The 26,990-nt window shown below is 38.4% G+C and overlaps 1 pseudogene; it reads right to left on the minus strand.

Annotated features, from left to right (window-relative positions):
• Nucleotides 1–9,139: 9,139 nt before the first annotated feature.
• Nucleotides 9,140–11,101, minus strand: LOC138148889 (heat shock cognate 71 kDa protein-like; annotated as a pseudogene).
• Nucleotides 11,102–26,990: the final 15,889 nt, after the last annotated feature.

The following is a 26,990-nucleotide window of genomic DNA, read 5'->3' on the forward strand; positions in this document are numbered from 1 at the left end:
AGCAGATGTGGTGCTGCAGCTATGCAGCTGCCACTATGTGGATGCCTCAGAGATCCTGGTCTGCAGATTGTAGGGGGACCAAACTACCAGTCTGAGCGGTAATCACTCTTGCTTTAACCTTCTTGGATCTGGATTTCTGTCTAGGATGGAAGTCCTGGGGAGCATGGCCAGTTTGCCAAAGCATGTGGAGGCTTCAGAGAGGGTACCCAACTAATATCTCCAGCAGCTGAGAAAACACCAGTGATTGGGACAAAGAAACCCCCTCTGGTAGCAGAGTTCTACTGTGGCAAAAAGCTCAAAAGTCAAGTAATTGAGTGGCAACATGGGCAAAGGAGATAAACAAGGCAAGCACAGTGGTCCAATTTTGGATTCCTTTTTTGGGAACAAAAAGGATGAAAGCATGGAACAGGAGGAAGACGTGGAAGTCAGAATTCCTGCACCAGAAGATTCCAAGAAAAGAATAAGCTGCTTACAAGCCATAGAGCACCTTAAGGAGGATTTTGAAAACTAAATAAGAGAAGTGGAAGAAAAATTGGGAAGAGAAATGAGAATGATGCAAGAAAATTATAAAATTAGAGTCAACTACCTGACTGAAGAAAATAACACCTTAAAAAATAGACTAACTCAAATGGCAAAAGAGGCTCAAAAAGTTAATGAGGAGAAGAATGCCTTAAAAAGCCAAATTTGCCAGATGAAAAAAGAATCTCAAAAGCTCACTGAAGGGAATCATTCCTTCAAAATTAGATTGCAGCAAATGGAAGCTAATGACTTTATGAGAAATCATGATACTATTAAACACATTCAAACAAATGAAAAAATAGAAGGCAATGTGAAATATCTCATTGGAAAACCACTGACCTGGAAAATAGATCCTGGAGAGATAATTTAAAAATTATTGGACTACCTGAAAGCCATGATAAAAAAAAAGAACCTAGAAATCATCTTCCAAGAAATGCTCAAGGGAAATTGCCCTGTTTTTCAAGAATAGAATAGAGGTTGAAAGAGTCCACCAATCACCTACTGAAAAAGATCTCAAAAGAAAAAATCCTTGGAACGTTATAGTCAGGTTCTAGAGTTCCCAAATCAAGGAAAAAATATTAGAAATAGCCAGGAAGAAACAATTCAAATACTGTGGATACACAGTCAGGATAACACAGGGTCTGGAAGCTTCTGCACTGAGAGATCAAAGGGCTTGGAATATTATTTTTCAGAGGTCAAAGAAGCTATGATTAAACCCAGAATCATCTACCCAGCAAAAGTGAGTATCATGTTTCAGGGAAAAGTATGGTAATTCAATGGAATAGAGGACCTTCAAGCATTCTTGATGAAAAATTCAGAGTTGAATAGAAAATTTGACATTCAGATACAAGAAGCAAGAGAAGAATGGGAAGGTAAACAGGGATAAGAAATGAAAAGGAACTTATCAAAGTTGAACTACTTACATTCCTATATGGAAAAATAATAATGGTAACTTATGAAACTTTTCTCAGTATGAAAATAGTTGAAGGGAATAGAAATGTGTGTGTATGTATGTATGTATGCATGTACACATACATATATATATGTGTATATAAGAAGGTATATGTCCATATAAATACATATTTGAGTATGTGTATATATGTGTACCAGTGTACATAGAAAGAGGGTACAGGATTAGTTTGAATAGGAAGGGATGATACTTAAAAAGTGAAATTAAGAGGTGAGAAAGGAATATAATGAGAGGAGATGGGGAGACATAAAATGGGGTAAATCATCTAATATAGAAGAGGCAAGGGAAAACTGTTACAATTGAGGGGAAGAATAGGAAGGCAAAAGGGAATGATTCAACCTTATTTTAAATGAATTTGGCTTAGGGAGGGAATGACATACAAACTAAATAGGTATGTTACCCTACAGGAGAGTAGGGGAGAAGGAGATGAGATGGGGGATGATGGAAGGGAAGGCAGGCTGGCGGGGGAAGGGAATTTGGAAGCACACACCTTTGAAAAGGGACAGGATCAAAGTAGAGAATAGAATAAGTGGGGGGTGGGATGGGATGGAGGGAAATATAGTCAGTCTTCCACAATATATCCACTATGGTAATGTGTTTTGCATAGGTATACATGTGCAACCTATATTGAATTGCTTATATTCCCAGTAAGGGTGGGTGATGAGGGAGGTAGGGAAAGAATCTGGAATTCACTGATTTAAAATCAAATGTTTAATATATATATATATGATTATTATTACTTTACATGTAACTGGGAATTTAGATATACAGGCACTGGGGCATAGATATCTACCATGCTGTAAGGGTTATGGGATTTAAAGATCTTCCATGCCCCATTGGAGCTGCTGACATAGCAGGAAGGGGCGGAGCAAGAGGAAGTGGAAGCCAAGCTAGAGTTCCTGCGGTGGCTAGCAGTGGCGGCGACAGCGGCAGTAGCAGCAGAGGCAGCGGCAGTGGCAGCTCGAAGCCCTTTTTGAGGCAGCCAGAATTTCTGCTAAGGACTCCTGCTAAGGACTGCCAGGGGCTGGAGCTGCTGGGAGCACGCTCCCTGGATGCTGGGTGGTTGCTGTGAGTGGGGAGAGGAGAACCTTTGCCTGAGGTAGCCTGTTCTGTTTTAAAGGCTTGAGAATGTGGGTGCTTTATACTTTATCTACTTGTGCCAATTTCATAACTACTATGATGGCTTTCACTTTCTGGTTTTGGGACTCAGTCTTTTGGTATTTTAATAAATTTTCTAGCTTATTCCCCCATATAGCAAGCCTGATGTATTTTGTGATGGATAATTATATCAGCATATCTGTAATTTCTATAGGCATTGTGAATGTTGCATTGCTGATACATTTGGTGACCAGGATGGGATCACAAAATGTCAGGCCTCTATTTGGAAGCAGTGGGGTTTTATAGGGAGAAATGGCTATTCCAGGATGGGAGGATTTGCCTTATTCCTCTCTAGCCAGAGAATGGGCCAAAAGCACAGGGCCCTCTGAAAACTGGGAACCAAGGCTAAAAGAGGGAGAACCTGAAGCTTTGGAAAGATGTTTGCAAGGAATACCCATAGAACCAGGCAAAGAACTGGCAGGAGTGTGCAGGAGCGGCTGGGTGCTGCTAAAAGTTATCGCCTTATGTGTAAAAGTAGGGATAAGCTGCTGGAGGAAAGAGCTCGGATGGCTAGGGAGTCAGCTGTTTTGCCTGAGGATTCTTCTGTGTCACAGCACTCAGAAGAGCAAACTGGAGGGACTCATGTGGTCCAGGAGCAAGCTACTCTTCATATAGCTAAAAGGAAGCAAAAAACTAGCAGAAGGAATGTGCATGCAGCTTTTGTACAGGCTGGGCAGAGTTGCCCTGACAGCTTCCAGGAAAATGTGTGTGAGGAGAATGGAGCAAGGTTAGATGAGGAGTCTTCTAATGTAGAAGATCTCTCCATATGAAGAAGAAGACAGGAGAACCAACAGGGCAAAACAGAGTCCAGGATGATAATTGAGGATTTCACTCAACAGGAGATCACTGATATATTGAGTAGATTTATCCAAAGAATGGGGGAGTCTTTAGTGTCTTGGATAGTAACAATCACTGATGAAGGTGCCAGAGGAATAACACTGGACAATGAGGACTGTTTAAAATTCATAAGCATCAGTCAGAATCCTTTTGTACACCAGGCTTTTAGGGATCACCATATGCAAGGAGGAAAAAACAAAACTAATCTTCTAGCTTTAGCTGCAGAAGGATGCAAAAAGCAATATCCAACTGAATCTATGTGGCCTAGGGGAGACAGACCCTGGTACTCACTTAGAGACTGTATGAGAAAACTAAAGGAGGAGGTAATGAAAACTGCTATCCTGATTGAAGATGCAAATGCATATTATAAGACACCCCTAGGAGTTCCTCATACAAATATCATAGTGAAGACAGCTTTTCCTGTGTATAAGCACCTAATTCTGACTCTATTAATTGGAGAAATAGGGCACCCTCTTTCAGAGGTGCTGGATAAGATTTCACAATTATGCGACTTAGGGGAATGGGAAAATGACAAATCATCTCGAGAGAGAAGAGTAAACAGCCAGAGGATTCAGAGACAAAATAGACCAACAAGAAGGGAACTGTTTACTGCTCTGTTAAGAGCAGGGGTGGACTTTAGAAGAATAGATGGTATTCAAACTGAAGAGCTGCATAATCTGTACCAAGAAAAGGTACATAGCATTAGAATGAACAGGGAAGCAGGAACCACCCCTGCAGGTATTTCTGAATCTGAATCTTTGTATCCAAATTTGCCCCACCTTCAGGGGGAATAGGAGATCGGCCAAGCCCCAGCCCAGATAAAAGAAATATGCAGAAGAGATTGCAGACCCCAAATTGGTTTAACAATATATTGGAAAAATGGATCAACTACTGTGACTAGGGCACTGCTTGATACTGGGTCTGAGGCCACACTTGTCTATGGAAACCCTGATAAGTTTAAACATGGAACTCCTATTACCATCACAGGTCTAGGAGGCACTGAAATATCAGCCAGACAAGTTAAAATAACAATGAAAATTGGACAGTTACCTAAGAAAGAATATACTGTGTTTGTTGTACCCATTCCTGAATACATCATTGGAATAGATGTATTGAGAGGCATGACTCTGAATTTACCTGAAGGGAGATACCAATTTGCTGTGAGGAAGATAGGAATTAATACAGTTTTAGTAGGAAAACTAAAAATGGACCCAATCACTTTACCTGAACCTTCTGAAGTAATTACTTTAAAACAGTATCGTGTGCCAGGTGGGCAAGATGAAATTGCCACTACTATAAAGGAATATGTTGAAGCAGGAGTGTTAGTCCCTGCAACCACAAGATGGAATAATCCTGTCTGGCCAGTAAGAAAATCAGATGGGACGTGGAGAATGACTGTGGATTATAGACAGTTGAATAAGGTGACTCCTTCTTTGTATGCTGCTGTTCCAGATACCATCACCTTAATAGAAAGGATCCAGAAATATGATGGGACTTGGTATGCAGTTATTGACTTGGCAAATGCCTTCTTCACCATCCCAATAGACCCTAAACAATGGGACCACTTCGCTTTCACTTGGCAGGGTAGACAATATACTTTCACTCGCTTGCCACAAGGGTACATACATAGCCCCACTATTTGTCACAGGATTGTGGCTGAACAATTGGATGAATTAAAGCTACCTGGTGTACAGCTTACCCACTACATTGATGATATCATGATACAGGGAAAAGATGCGAAAGTAGTGGAAAGGAGTTTGACCCTTCTAATTGAGCATATGAAAAGTAAAGGGTGGGAAATTAACCCTGCAAAGATTCAAGGACCAGCTCAGAATGTGAAGTTTTTGGGTATACAATGGAACAAGGGGCTAAGGGAGATTCTTCCTCAAGCCCGACAAAAGATTCAGGATTTTCCTACCCCTACCAATAAGAAGGAGGCCCAAAAGTTTATAGGATTGTTTGGATACTGGAGGCACCACATTCCACATTTGGGACAGATTTTAAAACCTTTATATAGAGTCACACGGAAGAAATATGAATTCGATTGGGGACTTGAGCAGAGTAAAGCTTTTGAAGAAGCCAAGGCTGCCATACAATTGGCCCTAGATTTGTGGCCCATGCAAAATGGTCCAGTGGAATTGCAAGTGACTGTACAAGATGATTATGCAAACTGGAGCTTATGGCAAAAACAACAAAGCCGAAATGTACCTTTGGGATTTTGGTGTAGGAAACTCCCTTCATCTGGAGTCCAGTATACACCTTTTGAAAAGCAGTTGTTAGCTGCATATTGGGCTTTGGTGGAGACTGAACAACTGACTGTGGGCCATGAAGTGATATTAAGACCTGGAATCCCAATTATGACCTGGGTAATGAGTACCCCAGCTTCTCACAGAATTGGACATGCCCAAGAGGCTAGTATAATCCAATGGAAGTGGTATATTCAAAATAGAGCGAAAACAGGCAAAAGCGGAGTCTCTGCTCTGCATGAATCTATAGCAAACATAGAAATTGAGAGGAATGACACACCCCCTGAGCCAAAGCAACAGTTGGTACAGTCCACTGTAAAATGGAATGAGGAATATGATGTATTAACTGAGGAACAAAAGAGACATGCATGGTTTACTGATGGGACAGCAAAATATTTGGGGCAAAAAAGACATTGGAAAGCAGTGGCCTATAACCCATGTACTAGAAGGACTTTGGAAAGTACTGGACTATGTGGAAGTAGCCAATATGCTGAACTTATGGCAGTATATCAAGCCATCAAAATAGAACAAGGAGGACAGTGTCATATATTCCCTGATTCATGGACGGTAGTTAATGGGTTAGCTACATGGATGCCCATGTGGAAAAATGAAAATTGGGAAATTCATGGCAAACAAGTCTGGGGCAAAGCATTATGGGAAGATATCTGGAACATGTCTTTGGTCACTGACTTGTCAGTTTTTCATGTAGATGCTCACGTGGCCCCCACCACACCAGAACGTGAATACAATGCTCTTGCTGATCGACTGGCAAAGATTGCTACTCAACATATTGTCCCTACTTTGACAACAACTGATGATCTGGTATTAGCAAAATGGGTCCACCAAACGGCAGGCCATTTGAGGGTCCAGGCCACAGACCAGTGGGCACAAGATCGAGGTATTAGTGTCTCTCATTCACTGTTAAAACAGATAGCAGAAGAATGTCATATATGTCAATTGGAAAAGGAGCAAACTGTTCCTCAGGTAGTAACTGGAGAGATAGAAGAGGAAAAGTCCCAGCCCAAATCTGGCAAATAGATTATATTGTTCCACTACCACTGGATAAAGGATGCAGATTTATATGTACTTGTGTTGACACCTATTCAGGTGTACTAGTAGCTTGTCCTTATAAGGATGCAACCCAGAAAAACAATTGTAAAACTCTAGATCTTCTAAGTCTATATTATGGAGCCCCAATGCAGATTCAAAGTGACAATGGGTCACATTTCAAAGGCAATGAAATGAAGAAGTATTGTATACTAAACAATATAGAATGGATATATCATATTCCATATTATCCAGAAGCATCTGGGTTAATTGAAAGAATGAATGGATTACTGAAAGAACAGTTGAGCAAGTTAAGTTCCAATAATTTGTATCAACATTGGAAGGATAATTTGTTCATGGCTTTGTGTAATTTGAATAATAGACCATTGGGAGGAAGTACAACCCTAGCCAGAATGATGACCCCCAATCTGCAAATTAGAAAACAACAAACACATAAGATCCCAAATATTGAGTATTGGACCTTGAGGCCAGATGTCCCAGCACTGTACTCAGGAACACCTGGTTCGGTGGGGTATGATTTACATTGTTTAGAGGACTTTTGGTTGGACAGAAAAGAAATAAGAAAAATCTCCACAGGTATATGCATAAGAATCCCTAAAAATCACTTTGGACAAATTTTACCCAAATCAGCATTAGCAGCTCAAGTAATACATGTATTGGCTAGAGTAATAGATTCTAATTATCAAGGAGAAATTGTTGTAACATTCCATAATTTAGGTGAAGGGCCCATACAGATTCACAAAAATGATAGGATAGTTCAAGTGATTATCGTTCCTTGTAAAATAATACCACTTGTAAAAACTGACCCTCCTTCCAAAATAACTGTCAGAGGAACTGAAGGATTTGGTTCTACTGATAGAAGAAAATCAGGAGCTAAATTATGGGTAAAATGGAAGCCAGATGATGTTCCAAAGGCTGTAGAGATTATAGCGCATGAGAGGGATAACACTGTAGCTATTGTTTATTCTGGAGAAGATGTTTACAAAATTGTACCCTTAACTCATTTATTCTACTGTGAGTGAGGCTACAATAATCTGGTTATTGTCTCTTTGCTTCTTCTTGATTTCTTGTCTGTTCACCTTGTTTGCTAGATTTGTTTCCTCAGGCTTGGTACCCTCCACCTGTAGATCCCTGATAGCTTAAGCTGGATGTCACCCCCTTTCTGCAACTGTGATGTGTCACCCTTGGACCTGGCATCAAGCATATTAAGAACTGACCTCTCAAATGGGACTGCTTAGGACAGGGACACCTCTACATCCGATTTCAGCAGCAAGTAGCCATGGAAGAAGAGACCTTCACCCCTTACCACAAGATTTTGGGGCCCCATTTGTTTGGTGTGGGGGGAATGATGGGGAGCTTGTGCTCAAGCCACACCCTAAAATATGGTTTTCTGTGTTTATTGTGTGCTATTCTTGTTATATTGTGAAATTTTGTTGACACCGGTTATTCCTACTGTATTTTTGGCAAGCAAGTGACATGAAAGATCTTGGGGCCGAATGTAAGGGTTATGGGATTTAAAGATCTTCCATGTCCCATTGGACTTGCTGACATAGCAGGAAGGGGCAGAGCAAGAGGAAGTGGAAGCCAAGCTAGAGTTCCTGCAGTGGCTAGCAGTGGTGGTGACGGCGGCAGCAGCAGCAGAGACAGCGGCAGCGCAAAGCTCTTTTTGAGTCAACCAGAATTTCTGCTAAGGACTCCTGCTGAGGACTGCCAGGGGCCGGAGCTGCTGGGAGCACGCTCCCTGGATGCTGGGTGGTTGCTGTGAGTGGGGAGAGGAGGACCTTTGCCTGAGGTAGCCTGTACTGTTTTAAAGGCTTGAGAATGTGGGTGCTTTCTACTTTATCTACCTGTGCCAATTTTATAACTACTCTAATGGCTTTCACTTTCTGGTTTTGGGACTCAGTCTTTTGGTATTTTAATAAATATTCTAGCTTATTCCACTATATAGCAAGCCTGATGTATTTTGTGATGGATAATTATATCAGCATATCTGTAATTTCCATAGGCATTGTGAATATGGCATTGCTGATACACATGCCCTATTGTAATGTCGGAGAGGAGATGGGAGAAGAAATGGGAGAGAGCAGATTGGGGAAGGGGATATTCAATGGAATTGCTGTTCTGTGGTGGTGGGTAGGGGAAAAATGGGGGAGAAATTTTGTAACTCAAAATTTTGTGGAAATGAATGACATAAACTAAAAAATAAAAACATAATAATAATTAAAAAACAAGAAGAAAAAAAAGAATGATTCAAAGTCCACTAGTTTATTGAATGAATGTTCATCTTTTCCTCTGAAAGCTTATACTCAATTTTGCTGCATAGTTGATTCCTCATTGTAATTCAAACTCCTTTGCCTTCCATAATATCATATTCCTCTACAATGGTGGGTCCAGAAGAAGCACCTCTAGATGGGGCTGCTCCACTCCCTGGGATCCCACCAGGCATGCCTCTTGGCATGTCCCCTTCACTCTGGTACAGCTTAGTAATAATGGGGTTGCAGACCTTCTCCAATTCTTTCTGCTGATGCTCAAATTCTTCCTCTCAGCAGTCTGGTTCTTATCCAGCCAGTTGATTATTTCATTACATTTGTCAAGGATCTTCTGTTTGTCTTCATCACCAATTTTGCCTTGCAGTTTCTCATCCTCTACAGTTGCTTTCATGTTGAAAGCATATCATTCAAGAAAATTCTTGGAGGACACCTTGTCTCTCTGCTTTTCATCCTCAGCCTTGTATTTCTCAGCCTCCTGGACCATACACTCAATGTCTTCTTTGCTCAGATGTCCTTTATCATTGGTGATGGTGATCTTGTTCTCTTTGCCTATGCTCTTATCCACAGCAGAAACATTGAGGATGCCATTTACATCAATATCAAATGTTACTTCAGTCTCAGGAATACTCCTGGGTGCTGGAGGAATTCCTGTGAGCTCAAATTTGCCAAGCAGGTTGTTATCCTTTGTCATTGCTCTCTCACCTTCATAAACCTGAATAAGCATACAAGGCTGGTTGTCCAAATAGGTGGTAAAGGTCTGTGTCTGCTTGGTGGGGATGGTGGTATTATGTTTGATCAGAATGGTTTTAACTCCACCAGCAGTTTCAATTCCAAAGGAAAGAGGAGTGACATCCAACAACAGCAAGTCCTATACATTCTCAGATTTATTTCCAGCCAAAATGGCAGCCTGGACAGCTGCACCATAAGCAACAGCCTCCTCAGAATTGACACTTTTGTTGAGCTCCTTGCCATTAAAGAAGTCTTGCAGAAGCTTCTGGAATTGGGGGATTTGAATAGAATCGCCAACTAGGATGATGTTATGAATCTGAGTCTTATCTAGCTTGGCATCTCAACTCTTTCTCCACAGGGTCCAGCATGCTATGGAAGACATCAGCATTCAGCTCTTTGAAATGGGCCTAGGTGATTGATGTATAGAAGTTGATACCTTCATAGAAGGAGTCAATCTCAATACTGGCCTGGGTGCTGGAAGAGAGGGTACAATTCGCATGTTCATAAGCAGTGCTAAGACAGCAAGCAGCCCTTTTGCTCTCACTGATGTCCTTCTTGTGCTTTCACTTGAACTCAGTAATGAAATGGTTAACCATTCGGTTGTCAAAGTCCTCCCTTCCCAAGTGGGTGTCCCCAACTGTGAACTTGACCTCAAAGATGCCATCTTCAATGGTAAGAATGGAGACATCAAAAGCATGACCTCCAAGGTCAAAGATCAACACATTTCTCTTGGCACCAACCATTTTGTCCAAGCCATGAGCAATAACAGCAGCAGTTGGCTCATTGATGATTTGGAGCACACTGAGACCAGCTATAGTTCCAGCATTTTTGGTGGCCTGACATTGAGAATTGTTGAAATATGCTGGTACTGTGACCACAGCATTCGTGATCATCTTCCCAAGGTAAGCTTCAGCAATTTCTTTCATCTTGGTCAAGACCATAGAAGATACTTCTTCTAGATAGAAACTTTTGATCTCCCCTTTGTACTCTCCTTGGACCTTATGCCTGCCTGCATCATTCACCAACGTAAAAGGCCAATGCTTCATGTCTGATTGTACAACTGCATCATGAAATCTATGACCAATCAGACATTTGGTATCAAAAACTGTGTTGGTGGGGTTCATTGCAACTTGTTTCTTTGCAGCATCACCCATTAAACATTCTGTGTCGGTGAAGGTGACATAAATTGGGGTGGTCCTGTTTCCTTGGTCATTAGCAATGATCTCCACTTTTCCATGTTGGAAAAATCCCACACAGGAGTAAGTGGTACCAAGATCAATGCCAACTGTGGGTCCCTTCAACATGGTTGCTGGGGAGTCGGGGGTCGAAGCTGACCACTGCAGAGAGAGAAGGACTGCTGCTGCACTGAGTAGTTCTGCATTCCCTTTTTACCCAAATGAGACAGATCTTTCCAGAAGTCCTTCTAAGTTACCTTAAGCTGGAAAATTGTTTTATTCTGTCTTTTTGTAGGTTGTGTCACTCCAAAATCTTTTTAGAGGTTTCATTTAATGTTATTTCTGAGGGAAACTGGGGAGAGCTCAAGCAACTTCCTGTTTTCTCTTTACCATATTGACTCTGCCTAGAATGTAGTATAAATTGTCAGGGTTTATTTTATATGACATGGAATCATACGGTTTTAAACTATAGCAGAATGAGGCAGAGCTAAGATGGTAGAGTAAAGGCAGGGACTCACCTTAAATCTTCCTCAAGATAATACAGCAAAGGGGAAGGGGGGGGGAGGTAAGGAGGAGTAAGTAAAACTTACTCTCATCAGAATTGACTCAAAGAGGGAATAACATACACATTCAATTGCAGTCTTACTTTCATTACAGAAAAGTAGGAGGGGAAGGGGATAATAGAATGGTGAGAGAGTAGGTGATAGAAGGGATAGCAGATTGGGGGAAGCAGTAATCAGAAGCAAAATACTTTTGAGGACAGACAGGATGAAAAGAAAGAGAATAGATAAATGGGTGGGAATATGAGGGAAATGAGGTTGACAATAGTAAATGTGAAAAAAATGTTGAAGCAAGTTTATTTGATAAAGGCCTCATTTCTCAAGTATTTAGGTAACTGAGTCAAATTTATAAAAAAATAGTCATTTCCCAATTGATAAATGATCAAAACATATGATCAGTTTTCAAATGGGATAAGCAAAGCTATCTATAGCCATATAAAAATTACTCTCACTATTTATTGGAGAAATGCACATTAAAACAATTCTGAGGTGCTGCCTCATACCTATTAGATTGGTTTATAGGTCAAAAAAGGTAAATGACAAATGTTGGAGATGTGGGGAAAATGAGACTTTAATGTACTGTTGGTAGAGTTGTGAATTGATTCAACCTTTCTGTATAACAATTTGGAACTATTCCCAAAGGGCTATAAAGTCAGGTATGCATCCACCCTTTAACTTAGTAATACCACTACTAGATTTGTATCCCAAAAGAAATAAAAAACAAAAAGGAAAAAGACCTATATGTACAAAAAATATTTATAGCAGCTCTTTTCTGGGGGTAAAGGAAAGCCTATCAATTGAAGAATGACTGAACAAGTTGTGGTATGTGATTGTGATGGAATACTTTTGTACTATAAAAAATGATGAGCAGGATGCTCCCAGAAAAACCTGGAAAGACTTGCATGAGATGTTCCAAAGTGAAATGTACTGTGTACAAAGTAACAGCAGTATTGTGAGATGACCAGCTGTGAATGACTTAGCTATTTTCAGCAATGTAGTAATCCAAAATAACTTTAAAGGACTTATGATGAAAAATGGCATCTATCCCCAGAGAAAGAACTGATGGAATCTGAATAAATATTGAAGCATACTTTTTTTTATTATTTCTTTATTATTCTTGAGGTTTTTGACTATTACAAATAGATTTGTATGACCACACATATATAACTTTATCACATTGCTTGCCTTCTCAATTGGGGAAGAGGGAGACAATTTGGAACTCAAAGTTTTAAAAATGAATGTTAAAAATACATTTTTATGTGTAACTGGGGACAAAATAAAATACTAAATAAACTAGAAGGGTCGCTAGAGACCAAATGATCTAATCCATACATTCTATGAATGGAAAACTAATACCAATTTGTTTCAGTGCAATTCATTGAGCATTTAAGTACCTATTACAGAGTCCTTGCCCTAAGGGAGGCAGCTAGGTGGTCAAGTGTATAGAGTGTTAGGTTGGTGTCAGGAATACTTGAGTTCAAATCCAGCTTCATTTTGTATTTTACTTCTTATTAGATATGTGATCCTTGAGCAAATCATTTAACCTTTGAGTTCCTTCATTTTCTCAGTTATAAATTGAGGTTAATTATAGCACCTATATATCAGGGTTATTGTGAGGGCAGAATGAGATATTTGTAAAATGCTTGGCATATAATAGGTGCTTAATATTAAGTGCTTCTTTCCTTCATTGCTCACAGATTTTACATTCCATTGAGATGAAAATATATGTACACAGACAAGTAAATACAAAATATTTGTAAGGAGAGACACCATGTGTTGCAAGCACCTCTCCCACACCTATAGTATAGAGGTGTCATCATGTGGCTCAAAGGAAGGCAGAAAAGATACCTCTAGTCCTCTTCTCCCCCAATTCTTCTTGAAGGGACACATTAATTCCTGGCAAGTGGGGAAGCCATTAGGGTGGGTGCAGAGGCAACTCTGCCATTTTCAGAGTGAGGAGGTACAGGGCTAGAATTATATCAATCTGCTTCCTTATATATTGTTAGTCTAGGGAGTCTGATTACTTTCAACTCAACTTCTGACTGCTGAGTCATTGTTATTTGGGGAAGGGGGACCCCAAGCTCTATATTCAAGATGTGACCCTTTTCTTACCTAATCCCAGTTCTACCATGTTCACACATAGCAAATACTCATTTATTCAAATTTAGCAGAGCATAAATGAGAGAAGGTATTTATAGAGGAATGTATGCCATATAATACAAAGTGAAACAACTCTTATTAGCAGTGAGATAGCTCAGTCAAAAGAGTGTTCTAGATCTCACCCAAGGATAAACTCTAGTCTTTAGAAGAGTAAACTGGGATTAGTGACACAATGGAGGCTTCCAGCTCCTCTCATGATTTCTGAGAATAAGTTCCTTCAGCAACCTCAAATGGGCTGACTTATTCCATCTTTTTTCTTGAAGCTGGAAGTCAGAAGAGCCTGAATTGACCCTATGCTCAAAGAGTTCCATATATGACTGACATGGTCAAAATTTTGTTTTAGAAATATCAGTTTGGGGGTGGCTAGGCAGCACAGTGAATAGAGCACTGGCCCTGCAGTCAGGACGACCTGAGTTCAAATCTGGCCTCAGACACTTAACAAAAAAACTAGCTGTGTGATATTGGACAAGTCACTTAACCCCAATTGCCCTCCAAAAAACAAAAACAAACAAACCAAAACAAAAAGAAATATCAATTTGGTAATTGTGTCATTTGTATTGGAGTGGAAAAAGATAAGGCAGTTAAGTGGCTAGTGCAGTAATTCAGGTGAAAGGTAATGAGATCCAAAATAAAGGGGGTCTTGAGATAACCAGAAAGAAGGGGACAGATAAGGGAGCTACTGTGGAGAAACACAAGATTTGTCCACTTTCTAGGATGGTGATGGAGGGAAGTTAATAAAGAGAAGACTGTGGGATGACTGCTAAATTTTGAACTATGGTAATGGGAAGAACAGTTTTCTTGACAGAACAAGGGAAATAAGGAAGACTTTTCTAAGGTCATGCACATAGTTATTGATAGATTCAACATTAAAATACAAGTTCTTTCCTCCTAATTTGGTGTTTTTTTCTACTATTAATGAGAATCTCTATATCTATATATGTGTATATATACATACAAATGTACATATGTGTATATATATGAATACACACACATATATAAATTATTTTTCAATTTATAAAACTGCTTATAAATATCATGCTTTTTTATTAATATATTATATCATTGTTGGTTTTTCAGGTCTACAAGCTTTGTTCTCTTCCTTTCTTGAAGTCCTGCTGTCTTCTTGTTGTCACTTGTTGTTTGTCTTTTATTCTCTAAGAATACCATGATATCGGGAAGGTGATGCCATGACTTGCAAATGCATTATGTTTAAGTGGGGCAGGGCTGTGCAAAGTCACAAGCCTCACTCTTCTATAACTGTCTGGGTTTAGTGGCAAGATATAGATCAGTAAGACTGAAGAAGGCCCCAGATGCAGTGGCAGATCTTGGCCTTTTTTAATATAAGTTCTGTCCCAGGTTTCAGTTTCACTGAGGCAATGCCCATTCAGTGATTAAAGCTAGGTAAGAAAGGAGGCAAAGAATGAAAGAATGGCCTCTTTTCCCTAGTTAAAATAAGTCATGAGGAAGGCAGACAGAGTAAGGGGACGAATTCTAAATAAATGCATTCTCACTAGAGGGGGGAGGAGGAAAGAAACATCACAGAGCCCATTTCCCTAGCACACTAATAGAGAAAAGATATCCTGTAGGAAGGACAGTAATTGTGAAATAACTGGGGCAGATCACCCATCATACTTCTCTTTTAATAGTTAAATGACTCCTAGACCTCATAGTGAATGAGGAAATAAAGGAGTATCTGGTAAATAAGGGTGGGTCTAAATCTAATCTTTCTACTCCAAAGCTACCACAATCCCTTGGTTATTTTTAAAGCCACAAGGCATTACTCATTAGTATTCATTAGGATCATTTTCGTCTGAGATTCCTAAAGGGAAGGGCTCATTAGCATTAGAGAGAAAAGAACAAAATAACTATAGTAAATAGTTGCAAACCCAACAATTTTGATGAGAATGAGATCTCTGTAGATCCTAACACAGCTGCCTCCTATTCAGAAAAGTATGATGCAGGGATACTATGCCAAAGACTGGGTTGCCAGTGTCTAATCAATCAGACTGGAAGAAGAGAAAGGCCATTCCACCAACACCCCCTGCTACAATTCCTACAACTTTCTCCCCCTTTAAAACTGAGCAAGACATTTTTGAGGGCTTAAAGAAAATAGATTATCTTTATATCTATGATATTACTCTATCTTTGAATCTTGAGATTAGGCATTAATTTCAAACATCTGACTAGTTTTGTGAAGGAGGAGACTAAGGCTTAGGGAGATTAATTTGCTCTTGGTCGCACTAGGAATAAATGAGAAAACCAGGAATCAAACCCAAGCTATCTTGTTCTTGGTCCCGTAGTATATTAATCACAAGAACTTGACATTGATTTTGCTTTTGCATCTTTTTTTAGTATTCAATCTAATATCTTTGCCTTATCCATACAGACAGGATAAGCACTTTGTCTTTTGCTTATACATTGTTACAAAATAAGTGTGCCAGGGATCTGCAAGAAGTCAAAAGATCTTGGTTTAATTCTGCCTTTGATACTTGCTGCATCTATGACCTTGGATAAGTTATTGAAAATATTTGGAACTCCTGTTCCTTAAATATAAAATGGAAAGATTGAAGTAAGTAATTCCTAAGCTCTTTTTAAAAGCCCTTTAGTTAATAGTTTAGGGAAAATATGTGGAAAGCTTCATGGAAGAAGTAGGAATTCAACAGATGGAAGAAAGAAGTAAAGAAGGAAAATAGTTGGGAAACCATTGCAATAATAAGTTTGGGATAAATAAAAACTTCTCTTCAACCCTCCCCCACCTGTCTCCCCTTCCTATATCCCTTATTACAGTAGAAGGTACCCTTACTTTAACCATGCTCACAACCTAGGTGTCCTTTTTAACTCCATGCTCTCTCACCCTCATATCCAGTCAATTGTTCCTAACATCACTCTTTTTAAAATTTATCTTATTTTTGTAGGCAATTAAATTACTTGTCCAGGTTCATAGATTAGCTAAGTGTCTGAGTTTGGATTTGAACTCACCTCCTCTTGACTTTAGGGCTGGTGCTCTATCCACGGTGCCAAGTATCTGTCCCTAACATCATTCTTTTTATCTTTTTGCTTTTTGGAGGGCAATTGGGATTAAGTGACTTGCCCAAGGTCACATGGCTAGTTTTTGTGTTAAGTGTCTGAGGCCAGATTTGAACTCAGGTCCTCCTGACTCCAGGCCAGTGCTCTATTCACTGTGCCACCTAGCCTCCGCGCCCCACCCCCACATCATTCTTAATATACTCTCTTCTCTCAGGACATAGCTGCCACCTTGGTACAGTTTTCTATTACCTAATGCCCCAATTATTGTGATATCCTTCTGGTTGATTTTCCCACCTCAGTCTTTCCCCACTGCAGTCCATCTTCCTCTCAGCTCTCAATATGGTCTTCCTAAAATGCATGTCTGACCATGTCACACAACCCTACCCTCATTTTGTTGTTGAGTGTGGTGCTGCTGGTTTGACTTGCTTAAGACATGCTGCCACCTACCTCTCCCTCAGGGTGTCTTCCTAGGCTGTCTCTCCTGTATCTAGCAATTGGTTATACCTCATATTATATGCATTTTAGAAATGAAGAGGGGAAAAGGGAAAGAATAGAGGAGAGAGACAAAGAGAGAGACAGAGACAGAGAGAGAAAGAGACAGAGAGAGGCAAAGACAGAGACATAGAGACTTGTTAACACATGTATTTCAGGGTCAAGAACTGAAGAATTGGATGAAGATCCAGTAAAAAGAAAATCTGGTTATAGAGATGGGGAGGAAAATAGGAGAACGGTATCTCTTAAGCCAAGGCAAGAGTAGATATTTAGAAGGAGCCAGGAACAAACATTTATTAATGTACTACTATGTGCCAGAAACTATACTATGTGCTTTACAGATATCTGATTTGATCTTCACAACAACCCTGTCAGGTGTCATTATTATCACCATTGTACAATAGAAGAATCTGAAGCAGAAAGTTTACTTATTGAAAGTCATGCAAGTAGTAAGTATTTGAGGCTGTATTTGAACTCAAATCTTGAGTCCAGGCAGGTGCTCTTTCTACTATAATACACAAGATAAAGTTGAAGACTGAAAAAACAAATAGATTTACTCATTGAAAGAGCAGAAGTGGTGGTGAATAAACCAGGTTGTAAGGGACTGAGAGAGTAGATAGTGAAGAAACAGAATAATTGGATACGGGAAAAAAAAATCATGCATTTTAATAGTAAGGGGTAAGAAATAACATTCCATGGTAGCTTAAAGTGTGGAAGAGACAAGGCAAAAAGTTTATGGTATTTATATTTTGAGGTATTTTTTTTCTTTTTTTGTTTTTTTGGTTTTAGTTTTATAAAGGCCAGTACATATTTTAGCATTTGAAAATGATCCAATAGAAAGGGGTTGGAAACCCATGGGAGAGTTAGAGATGAAATGATTGCTTTAGGAAGATACTGGAAAAGACAGGAGGAATAATAATAATAATGTAGGTTGGCTGTTATTTATATAGTATTTTATATTTTTAATGTGCTATAGGTACATTAAATCATTTAATCTAGCCCATAGGATCAACAGTACAGGTAGAGAGAGTAGCTTTATGAGAAATAGGGAGAATTTTATGATCAAAGGGAAAAAAGGAGAATGTGAGCAACATTAGATAATTTTGAAAGATGGACAAAGCAGGATAGTGTAGTCCATATCTGGAGAATTTAATCTTCTCAGTAAACTAGAAGGCTAGGTAATCTATTGTATGGTTGGGTTTAAGGCAAAGAGGAGAGAGGGGAAAAATAGCATGTCACAGTTGCTATGGTGAATAGCATGGGTCATAAACAAGGACCAAATAGGATCATAGAGATTCAGTGAGCTTCAACAGCAACCTGATTAAGAATATCTACTGTATCCTATGTTTGTATTGGATTATGTTATCACATAAGTCTGCAGCCCTGAAAAAAAAACAGAATTATCAGATAGTAGAAGTTGCCTAGGACTTAGTAATCACATATCAAAAATGAAGGAGGGTCAGCTAGGCAAGGGATCCTAAGGCAGAAGCTAATATAACATTGAAATAGGAAGCCATGGGGAAAAAGTGGTATATAGAAATAAGAAATGTCACAGTGGGATGCAGGAACTGAGAGATCAGGATATTTTCAGACACTGAAGGGCAAGAAAGAAAAAAGAAAAAGTGAAAGAAATGAATAATAAATTTTCAGCTGGTATCTAAGAGGGCATTTGGTCCCATTCAATTTAATAGGTGAAAAAATTGAGGCTTAGAACATATAAGTGCCTTACCTAATGATATAGAAGTCAAATCTCAGAAGTTGAGCCCTCTGAACCAGTATTATTTCTTTCATATCACATCCTTTTTCAAGGACAGAAAGTGCTTTTGAGACTACACACACACATACACTTGCACACATATATACACACACATCTATACATGTAGTATGTGTGTACATAAGCATATATATCATACTAGATCTATCCATCTAGTCAAGCCTAATGTTATATGCATAAATACATATGTATATATGTGCATGTTTATAAATCATATTCTATATCTAAGACATGTGTGATAGTAATGGAATATAAAGATCCCCTTGTATTGGCTTGGTTTCAAATTGATTGTGTTAAAACCCAGAGCTTGTTAATCCCACCTGTGGGATGGACTTGTTGATGTAAAAAGAGAGACATGAACTGGGAGGAGCTGGTGACGTAGATTTGGAGAGACAAGAGAGAGGCAGAAGAACTTTTTGGAAGCAGCACCCTCGTGGAGGCAGAGAGAGACTGAGAGGATTGCTGAAGGCCACTTTGAATCATCCTGGACTTTTGAGACCTGCCCCTGGAGCTGCCAAGGACTGAGGAGACATGGCTGTTTTGCTGATACTTTGTCTGTCTGTTTTGATGTTGTTTTTGCCAGATTTGTCCACTGGTGAAAGACAGTCCTGTTGAAGAAGTCCTGGAACCTGGCTGTTGGCTAAGAGCTCCTGAGACTGTCCTGCAGACAGAGAGTGAATACTGTCCACTGGTGAAGGACAGTGCTGTTGTTGCAGGGGTCTGGGAACCTTTCTGTTGGTTCAGAGCTACTGAGACTGTCCTGCAGACAGAGAATGAATACTGTCCACTGGTGAAGGGCAATGCTGTTGTTGCAGGGGTCTGGGAACCTTTCTGTTGGTTCTGAGCTACTGAAACTGTCCTGCTGACAGAGAGTGAATACTGTCCACTGGTGAAGGAGAGTGCTGTTGTTGCAGGGGTCTGGGAACCTTTCTGTTGGTTCAGAAGCCCTGAAGAAGGATTTTCTTGTTGTATGTTTACAGAAATCCTGGGAGAGGGTTTTGCTAATGTTTTCAGGGGTTCTAGGACTATTCTGCAGACAGAGGATGAATTAATGAAGAGACTGGCAATGTATCTTGTGGCCTTGCTAAGCCTTGTCTCCCCAGGAACTAAGATTGCTGAGAACTTGCCTCGTGTCAAGATGAAGAAAAGACCTCCATTTGGTTATTAAGTGCTGTGCTTAAACTTGTTGTAGCTCTGGGGTAGTTTCAATTGTGATCCAGGGGTGGAGTAGTATTTAGAACAGGGACTTTGTAATTGATTGAATGAATGAAAGGTCCTGGGGTGGGGGTAGTACTTGGAGATTATTTAATCACATTTAGTAAATGCTATATATTGAATGATGTCATATTTTGATCTTCTCTGTTCTTGATTTGTCACTGAATAAAATGGAGAGCACCTATGCTGGTATTTTGAACCTTGGGAAGTTGCCTTTCCTTGGCATTACATTACAACATGATGCAGCTCAGAGATGACACAGGCTCAGGTACATGGATAAATTTTGGTGCAGGAAATGGACCTTGGAGTTAAAGAGTTGAGTGGGATGATTACTAAAGGAGCCATCAATATGATACATACACATATATTTATGTATATATAATATATCGTCTGTCCTATAATTAAACAATAGAGGCAGCTCAAATATGCACATACTATAGAACCTGAAGAAGAAAAAAATCTGAAGTGCTCTCCCCAATCCTTCTTTTTACTATAAAATGTCATATCATCATATGTGACTCAGAACTAAGGGATCTCACTAATCAGGTCCCTTTTGGAGCTTTTCCCCTCCCCACCCACTCAGTAACCAGAAAAATGAGTAGCCTCTTTTTAGAACCTCTTAAGAAATCTGCAAATGGAAGCCAAACCCAATTTGTGCATATTTTATCACAGGAATGTATGAACTACATCACTATGCTATTGCAGCTGCTCTGGAAGGATAAGCATGATTATTGAAGCAAGGAAATTCCCTAACTCACTCAGAGAGTTTACCCTTTACCTTCCTAGTCATTCTTCTATCAGTTCACTTCAGTGGGAATTTCCTCATTACTGTGTGGTAAGGCACAGAGAAGGAACATACTAATGTCTGTACCTGCCAGGCCTCCAGTTACCCAGGCAACTGCTGGAAGGATGGAGACATGCAATAGATTTCTAATCATTTGCTCTATTCTTAGTCAACATATTGTTTTACATAATATATATTAATACGTCAGTTATCAAAAAAAGTACAGCCAAACCTAATGCTATGTATGTGTGTATATAGATAACTGTTTGTACCTGTATGCACCTGTATGTACTGCATGTGTGTATACACACATACCAGCATGTATATATGCATAGGTATATGCATATGTAACATTGCAAAAAGTTTCCCCTCCCCTTTCCTACTACCTAATAATACCTAATGAAAAGCAAAAAAGCCTACTAAATTGGCTACTTGTCTAGGAGGCCAAATACAGTCCTTTTATTGTACTTTCCAGAGCAAATCCCCAAACTCATATTTATGTAAAGTACCTTGAATAAATATTTCAGAAGTTTTTTAAAAAGACCAAATTTCTTTATGCCTCAGTTTCCTTCTTTGTAAAATGGCAATAATAGCATGTGCTTCCCAGAGTTGTTGGATCAAATGAGATTAGAATTATAATGTGCTTAGCACAGTGCCTGGCACAGAAAACACTATATTTAATGTTAGCTGTTATTACTACTCTCACTGTTATTATTATGATAATTCCTCCTCTTACTCTTCTTTTTCCTCCTCCTTTTACTATATCACCATAGGAAATAGTCCTTTCTAAAAAGTACTTTAGGCTAGCTGACTAAAATTCTTCTGATCTGATACTTACAGGAGGAAGGACATTGGTGGATATTTGAGCAAATTGCCTTTTGAAATGATCTCTGATCTACCAGAAATATTACTATGACCCTGAGAGGAAAGTTTAACTAGTAATGTATGGGTATCCAATTCATCTATGAGAGTAGTAATTTGATTAAGGTTGCCTTAGAATACATAAGGGCCAAAGAGGTTTATCATTTAAATGAACAAATAAATACTGTATAATTTGAGTAATTATAGAACACCAAGAACTTGGGGAATTTAAAAGCACTTTCCATAAGAGACAGGGGTCTAATGAGAAGCAATTTCCACTATCCAGGCAGGGAATAGTGAAAGTCTATCCTAGGATCATATAACATTAGACTGGAAAGGGATTTTAAATATGATTCAATCCAAATCTTATTAGTAATCAAGTGTTGAAAATGAACTTTGAAAGGAAGGAAAAGTATATAAGATACAGAGGTATGAAAAGAATTACAAGTATCAGCACCTCAGCCCCCAACCTCCCCCCCACAAAAAAAAAAAAATCAAAAGCATGAAGGAGTGAGATAGAATCGAGAAGTTGAGGAAGAACAATTGAGTCAGTTTGGTTGGAATGTAGAGATTATGGAACATAGTGTTAATAAATAAAGACAGTGACCTCCTTCCTTCTCTGTTAGATCTCTGTTGTGGGTGAATGTGACAGAGGACAGTGGAAGATAATAACTATGTAACAAAATGTCTTCTTTGGTACACAGTACAGAATACAGAATTAGATGCTAATGCCTCTTCTATTTCTCTGAGAGGTTCTCTAGCGTCTGCACAGACAGACATCTGGGGAATGATTTTCTCCAGCAAAAAACAACAAAAAAAAAGAAAAAAAACTAAATTAAGAAAAAAACAAACATCTTCACTGATGAATCTTAGACTAAATTAAATTAAAGTTAATCTCTGCTGTGATATTTTTGTGTATTTGTCATCACATACACTATTTATTCTCTTGGGATCAGGAGACCTCTGTTCATCACCTGTAAAATGAAGGATTTCCAGGAGATGATTGTTTAAGCCTCTTCTAGGTCTTAGATTCCCATTAGCCTATTATAAATTTGACATTTTATTGGATTTATTATTTGACTGTAACACATTTAGAATCATAGAATTATTTAACGGTTAGGTTGCACAATGGATAGGATCCCTGACCTGAAGACATGAAGGTCTGAGTTGAAATCTGCCCTCAAACATTTACTATCTGTGTGTTTCTGGTGAGTCACTCAACCTCTGCTTCCTTCAGTGTGCTCAACTGTAAAATGGCAATAATAATAGTACCTACCTCCCAGGACTGTTGTGGGGATCAAATGAGATAATATTTGAAAAACGTTTAGCACAGTGCCTTACACATAGTAAATGCTATATAAATGCTAGCATCATCAGCATCATCATCAATCATCACACTAAAAGTTAGAATCTTAGAAGTCATCTCTTCCAAGCCCCTCATTTATTCATTTGAAAACATAGGTTTGGACAGGTAATTTAAAATCTCATGGTCACAATGGTAATAGAACCTAACTCACTATACAGGATGTTTTTTTTTTTTTTAAATAGAACAACCATGCTTCTAAAACTAAAGAACTATTTAATTTGTACTACCAAAAAACGTCAACATGAAAAGGCAATAACTTTGGTACAAAATTAGATTATCAGGGCCATAACAAGTTATGAATAATTCAAGACAGTCACTATCAATCAATATCAGTTAACATCAAACACCATGCAAGAGGACATTGCTGAAGTTTTGGTGGTAAAGTGATTCTCTTCAGAAGATCTCCAATGACTTAAAATTATTTCCTCCCTCCTCTTCTTCAGTCATTCTGCATCTTAGTTCAAGTTATTTGTAACCTTACTGTGATGTTCACATCTATTTTATTTTCAGTATTTATATGCTTTCTCATTCTTAAACTTACTAAATTAAGTCATAAATTAATCAGGCACCAAGCAGTTACTTGGACGTTTCCATGTTGAAAAATATTTTTAAATGAAGGTAGTGGACCTGAAAATAAAGAAAAAGTGGAATATATAGAATAATATAAGTTAGATGGCAGATTTAGGATTCTCAAAAATCTTAACACACTAGATGGATGGGTGATATGAAACAAGAATAAATTTAGTTGGGATCTGTTTTATACTATCTTGATTTCTCTTAAAGTTATCAGCGTCCATTTGCTCCAACTTAATTTTGAAGGAATTATTTTCATCAGTGAGTTTTTGAAAGCCCTTTTCTATCTGGCCAATTCAGTTTTTTTATGACAATCTTCTTCTCATTGGTATTTTGGGCCTCTTTTGCCATTTCAGTTAATCTATATTTTAATGTGTCATTTTCTTTAGTATTTTTGTGGGTCTCCTTTAGCAGACGGTTGACTTGTTTTTCATGATATTCTTGTGTCACTCTCTTTTCTCTTCCCAATTTTTCTTCTACTTCTTTTACTTGATTTTCAAAAACCTTCTTGAGCATCTCTATGACCTCCATCCAGTTCATATTTTTCTTGGAGGCTTTTGTTTCCAATTCTTGGAAACAAGTCTGGAACATTTGGGTCTGTGGTTAAATTTTCAGGGTCTGTGCTTCTCCTCCTATGCTTAACTAAGCTTAGCAAAAACTTCAATTTATGATCAGGGAAGTAAGGCAAGAGGCCCAGGTTCCCAGCCCAGGTTACTAAGTCTTTGGTACTTTATTATAATTCTGTTCAGATTTCTGGAATGTTACCTGAGAAGTTTTCACTTAGACCATAGAGTTATCTGTTTATCAAGAATAAGCTTTGTCCCAAAAAGTGAGGTATAAAAAGATACCCTTCCCCAACTTTGCAGAGTCCAATATAAAATATAATGTTGATGTTAATAGAATAACAGACTGTTAACTCACTTTTCATGATATTCTTGTGTAATTTTTATTTCTCTTCCCAATTTTCCCTCTACTTCTCTTACTTGATTTTCAGAATCCATTTTGAACTCCTCCATGGTCTGTGACCAATTCATATTTTTCTTGGAGGAGTTTTGACTTTGTTGTCTTCTTGTTGTATGATTAGCTCTTCTTGGTCACCAAAGAAAGATTCTATAGTCTGATATGTGTTTATTCATATTTATGTGTATATGTATGTGTGTGTGTGTGTGTGTGTGTGTGTGTGTGTGTGTGTAGATATGTACAGAGGGCACAGGGTGGGTTGAATATGAAGGAAAGGTATCTAAAAAATAAATTAAGGGGTGAGAGTTAAATATATTGGAAGAAGGAGAAAGGGAGAGGTAGAATAGGGGAAATTATCTCACATAAAAGAGTCAAGAGAAAGCAATTATAATGAAGGGGAAGAGCAGGGAGGTGAAAGGGAATGAGACAATCTTATTTTCATTGGATTTGGTTAAAGAAGGGAATAACATATGCAATCAATTGGGTACCTTGCCCTACAGGAAAATAGGGGGATATGGTATAAAAGCAGGGGCTGATAGAAGGGAGGGTAGATTGGAGGAGGGGATGATCAGAAGCATACTCTTTTGAAAAGATACAGGGTCAAAGGAGAAAATAGAATAAATGGGAGGCAGAATAGGTGGACGAAGATATTGTTAATCTTTCACAATATGACTACTATGGAAATGTTTACATAACTACACATGTATAACCTAGATTGAATTGCTTGTCTTCTCAATGGGGGGGGGGTGAGAAGGGAGGAGGGAGAGAATCTGGAACTCAAGGTTTTAAAAAAAATGTTAAAAATTGTTTTTTTTTATACAACTGGGAAATAAGATATACAGGCAAAGGTAGAAATTCATCTTGCCCTACAAGAAAGTAAGGGGTAAGGTGGTAATGGGGGGGGGGGGAGAGATAGATAAAAGGGCAGACTGGGGGAAATGGTAATCACTATACCTGCCATTTGGGGTAGGTAGTAGGGGAGAGATGGGGGTGGAAATTTTTATTTTAAAATCTTATGGAAATGAATGTTGAAAACTAAAAATAAATAAATGCACAAAAAAGGAAAAAATATAAAAGAAAAAAAACTTTAAAAAGAATCATTGAAGTACCTAAAGCCATGATATGCCACTCTCCCTTCCCCCAAAGGAATAGAGCTTATATCATCTTTTAAGAAGTCTTGAAACTGCATGGAACTTTTAGAAATAGAGTGCAAAATGGAAATCAAAAGAATTCATCCTTCATTTTTGAAAGAAAAACCAAAATGAAAACTCCCAGGAACATTATAACCAAAGTCTTGGGCTCTCAGATTAAAAATAAAAAATGAAAGAAATACTACAAGCAGTCAGAAGGAAATCTGGATCACCAATTTTTTACTAGTCACTTGTATATATTAAAAGAGCTTGGATTATGATATTCAAAAAGATAAAGGATATAGGTTTATAGTCCTGATGAACTTAACAGGAGTCAGAGTACAAAAGAAAAAAGACATATAATGAAATGAATTCTAATCATTCCCTGATGAAAAGACCAGAGTGGCACAAGAAGTTTTGAATTTGAAATATGAGAATGAAGAGGATACAAAATGGTAAACACAAATGATCACTAAGGACTAAACAAAGAAAAACTGCTCATGAACTAATACAAGAAAATGATAAATGTAAGGAAATAATATATGTCCCCTCTTAAATATATCTATATATCTATATATTTATACACAAATATGCACACATAAAACAAATATAATTACATGAATGCATGCATACATGTATACAAATGTGTATTTTTTTATCCTTACATTACATACCCCCATTTTATATGCATATGTGTATGCAGGAGTGTATGTACATAGTCTCATGCACACACACATATATGCACATATATGAATAAGTGTGCACATAACACATATACACACATATATATAACATGCACACAGATAGATAGACAGAGAGACAGATATATGATAGATCGATTGATAGATGATTGATAGTGACACACATATCTTTGTCCAATGCCAAAATTTTTATTTCCTTGACTAATAAAAAAAGAATATTGGTTTTGAAAATAGGTTCAAGTATTCTGGTTTCGTTTCTTACTAACTTCATGACTTTGGACAAGTCATTTTTCTTTTAGGGTTTCAATTTCTCTGTCTATAAAAGGACAGATTTGTATTAGAGGAAGTCCAAGGCCCCTTTCAAACTGTAAATCTATTATCCTCTAGGTGAGTGTTAGAACTGACCTAGATCTTA

This window comes from Petaurus breviceps, unplaced genomic scaffold, assembly GCF_028583685.1.
Source record: "Petaurus breviceps papuanus isolate PSGF00001 unplaced genomic scaffold, PetGlider_PUasm1.0 90842, whole genome shotgun sequence".
Classification (NCBI taxonomy): Eukaryota; Metazoa; Chordata; class Mammalia; order Diprotodontia; family Petauridae; genus Petaurus; species Petaurus breviceps.